Genomic DNA, 4,083 nt, shown 5'->3' on the forward strand with positions numbered 1-4,083 from the left:
TTAGTATCTGTTAGAATATGAACAAGGGTACGAAGCACGAGTTATACGATACGGATGCAGTTTACCCTGAAGTACAGTCAGAGCGGGTTAACACGATACGAGGTACGGAGGGTTAGAGTACGTAGAAGGAGTTTGAAGTAGGATTGGGCTGGTATCTGATAGGTAGGAGTAGATGCAGAGTTGTAAGTAGAGAGTGGACTCCGGAGCGGGTAATGTCGAGCAGATTAAGTATAGGAGAGATCCACTGAGCAGGCAAATAAACTAAAAGAGTAAGGAGTTAAGTCAGAGTAGCTGAGGCGTGTGAAGGAGAAAGCAGTATGTGTATAGTACGTAGCCGTGGAGGAGTAAGAGTATAGGGGAGTAGAGGTTAAGGTAAGGAAAGTACTGAGGGTGAGCCAGTTTACTGATAGTGTAGTTAAAGTAGACGCCAGAACTGTTAAGGTAAGAAACTGCGTAACTGGAGAGATAAAATAGGTGAGAGAAGTTGTAGAAGGTGGTAAGGTGAGGGACAAGAGGGAGTGACGAGAACCTAGTAGATGCACAGGTAGTTAATATCGCTAGAGTTTCATCCTCGAGGCGTAAAGCTGGATGCAGAGTTAGTATGAGTTAGCAGATGTACTTAGGAGAAGGTCATAACGCTAGAGTTAAGTAGAGTGTTCCTCGAGTGCGTAACTCGTAGAGCAGTACGTTATTACAGTACAGAGCTCCATGAGCAGTAAGGGTTATGACTCGTTCGACGTTCTATCAGTACGAAATCGTCTATCATACACGTAGGGTAAGTCTAGCAGTACGAAGTTAATTAGAGTACTGAAGCACTGTTAAGATGAGTAGCAGTTAACGATAGTAGCCTACTTGAGAGTAAGTAGAGCAGAGTTTAAGTATGAGTACCTCGGCGAGGTTCGTAAGTAGAGCACAGTTAAGTCGAGTACTGAGGGTAAGTAGAGTTAAGTAGAGTTGCTGAGCCCGTGTAAGTAGAAGCACGAGTTACAGTAGGAGTACTGAGACGTTAAAGTAGAGTCCACCTGGTTTAAGGTAAGTTTTAGCATCGTCAGAGTTCAGTAGAGTACTGAGGGTAAGTAGATCGCAGAGTTTATCAGTACGACTACGTACTGAGGGTTAAGTACGACGTACTGCTCAGGTGTACTCACGTTACGATGTTCAGTTAGAGTACTGAGGTTATACTCTTCTCACGACGTTAAGTAGAGTACTGAGAGTAAGTAGAGCTGAGTTCAGTAGAGCAGAGTTAAGTAGAAGGTACTTGAGGGTAAGTAGAAGATAGAAGTTAGAGTAGAGTACTGAGGGTAAAGTAGAGCAGTGTTAAGTAGAGTACTGAGAGTAAGTAGAGCTAGAGTACAGTAGAGTACGAGTAGTTAGCAGAGTTAAGTAAGTACTGAGAGTAAGTAGAGAGAGTTAAGTAGAGTACTGAGAGTAAGTAGAGCAGAGTTAAGTAGAGTACTGAGAGTAAGTAGAAGAGTTAAGTAGAGTACTGAGAGTAAAGTAGAGCAGAGTAAGTAGAGCTTGTAGAGTAAGTAGAAGTAGAGTTAAGTAGAGTTAGTGAGGGTAAGTAGAGCAGAGTTAAGTAGAGTACTGAGTATAAGAGTACAGTAGAGAGTACTGAGATGTAAGTAGAGTAGAGTTACGTAAGAGTAATGAGGTAAGTAGAGAGGAGTTAGAGTAGAGTTGATAGTTAGCAGGTAAGTAAGCTGAGGGTAAGTGAGCAGATAAGTAGAGTACTGAAGCGAGTAGTAGAGCAGAGTTAAGTAGGGTATTTTTCTGAGGGTAAAGTAGAGGAGTTAAGTAGAGTACTGAGGTAGGTAGAGGAGAGTTTAAGTAGAAGATACTGAAGGGTAGAGGTTAGTAGCAGAGTAAGTAGAGCATAAGTAGGGTACTGAGGGTAAGTAGAGCAGAGTTAAAGTGAGTACTGAGAGTAAGTAGAGCAGAGTTTAAGTAGAGTACTGAGGGGTAAGTAGAGCAGAGTTAAAGTAGAGTACTGAAGTAAAGTAGAGCAGAGTTTAAGTGGACTGAGGAGTAAGTAGAGTTTAAGTAGAGTAACTGGAGGGTAAGTAGAGCAGAGTATAAGTTAAAGTACAGACTGAGAGTAAGTAGAGTAGAGTTAAGAGTAGAGTACTGAGGGTAAGTTAGTAGGCAGTAAGGTTTAAGTAGAGTACTGAGGGTAGTAGAGCAGAGTTAAGTAGATAGTACTGGAGTAAGTAAGAGCAGAGTTAAGTAGGGTACTGAGGGTAAAGTAGAGTATAACGTAGAGTACTGAGGGTAAGTAATAGTTAGTTAGAGAGATAGAGTAACTGAGAGGTAAGTCGAGCAGAGTTAGTAGAGTACTGAGGGTAAGTAGAGCAGTTAAGTTAGAGAGAGTACTAGGTAAGTACTGGGAGTAAGTAGAGCTAGAGTAGTAAGTAGAGTACTGAGGGTAAGTAGAGCAGAGTTAAGTAAGTACTGAGAGTAAGTGAGCAGAGTTAAGTAGGGTACTGAGGGTAAGTAGAGAGAGTTAAGTAGAGTAGCTGAGGTAAGTAAGAGAGAGTAGTAGAGTACTGAGAGTAAGTAGAGAGAGTTAAGTGAGTACTGAGGGTAAGTAGAGAAGTTAAGTAGAGTACTGAGGGTAAGTAGAGCAGAGATAAGGATTACTGAGAGTAAGTAGAGCAGAGTTAAGTAAGTACTGAGGGTAAGTAGAGTAGAGTTTAAGATATGAGTAGTGAGAGTAAGTAGAGAGAGAGTTAAAGTACTGAGAAGAAGTAGAGCAGAGTTAAGTAGAGTAACTGAGGGTTAAAGTAGAGTTGAGTACTGAGGGTAAAGTAAGAGAGAGTAAGTTATAGATTACTGAGGGTAAGTTAGAGCAGAGTTAAGTACAGTATAGAGAGTAAAGTAGCAGTAGAGTTAAGTAGAGTACTGAGGGTAAGTAGAGTTAAGTAGAGTACTGAGGAAGTAGAGCAATAAGTAGATTACTGAGAGTAAGTAGAGCAAGAGTACTGAGAGTAGTAGAGTAGAGTTAAGTAAGAGTACTGAGGGTAAGTAAGAGTAGAGTTAAGTAGAAGTATGAGAGTAAAGTAGAGTAGAGTTTAAGTAGAGTACTGAGGGTAAGTAGAAGCAGAGATAAGTAGAGTACTGAGAGTAAGTTAGAGCAGAGTTAAGTAGAGTACTGAGGGTAAGTAGATGCAGAGTTAAGTAGAAAGTACTGAGAGAGAGTTAAGTAAGAGTACTGAGGGTAAAGAGAGTAGAGTAGAGTTTTAAGTAGAGTACTTGGAGGTAAGTAGAGCAGAGTTAAGTAGATACTGAGGGTAAGTAGAGCAAGGGTTAGTAAGAGTAACTGAGAGGTAAGTAGAGCAGATTAAGTAGAGTTACTGAGAGTAAGTAGAAGAGAGTTAAGTAGATAGTACTGGGGAGGGTAAAGTAGAGCAGAGAGGTAAGTAGAGTGCTGAGGGTAGTAGAGAGATTAAGTAGAGTACTGAGAGTAAGTAGAGCAGGTTAAGTAGAGTACTGAGGGTAAGTAGAGGCAGATTAAAGTAGAGTATTGAGAGAGTAAGTAGAGCAGAGTTAAAGTAGACGTACTGAGGGTAAGTAGAGCAGATGTACAGAGAGTACTGAAAGGTAAAGTAGATGCAGAGTTAAGTAGAGTACTGAGGGTAAGTAGAGTAGAGTTAAGTAAGAGATACTGAGAGTAGTAGAGTCTAGAAGTATTAAGTAGATGTTATACTGAGGGTATAGTAGGAGCTATGAGGTTTAAGTTAAGTAGATACTGAGGTAACGTAGAGTTAGAGTATGAGTAAGAGCTTAAGGTAGGGTTAAGTAGAGCAGAGTTAAGTAGAGTCTGAGAGTAAGTGAGATAGTGGTAGAAGTAAGTAGAGTACTGAAAGGGCTAGTTAAAGAGCAAGAGTTAATAAAGAGTACTGAGAGTAAGTAGACAGAGTTAAGTTACTGAGGGGTAGCTGAGTGTAAGTAGAGTACTGATAAAGTAGAGTACGAGATCTGAGGGCTAGAGTTAGTAGCTTAGAGAAGTAGATACAATGAGATGTACTGAGTTAGAGTAAGTTAAGTAGAGTACGTGAGCGAGTAAGTAGAGTTAAAGTAAGT

General features: G+C 40.6%; 1 long non-coding RNA gene across 1 annotated transcript; it reads left to right on the plus strand.

The window, feature by feature from the left end:
- Window positions 1-1,877: 1,877 nt before the first annotated feature.
- Window positions 1,878-2,656, plus strand: LOC139027446 (uncharacterized). Its single transcript, XR_011479525.1, has 3 exons — window positions 1,878-1,947; window positions 2,413-2,448; window positions 2,605-2,656. It is a non-coding gene; the product is annotated as an uncharacterized lncRNA (long non-coding RNA).
- The last annotated feature ends 1,427 nt before the right edge of the window (window positions 2,657-4,083 follow it).

This window comes from Salvelinus sp. IW2-2015, unplaced genomic scaffold (genome assembly GCF_002910315.2).
Source record: "Salvelinus sp. IW2-2015 unplaced genomic scaffold, ASM291031v2 Un_scaffold16393, whole genome shotgun sequence".
In the NCBI taxonomy this organism is placed as follows: Eukaryota; Metazoa; Chordata; class Actinopteri; order Salmoniformes; family Salmonidae; genus Salvelinus; species Salvelinus sp. IW2-2015.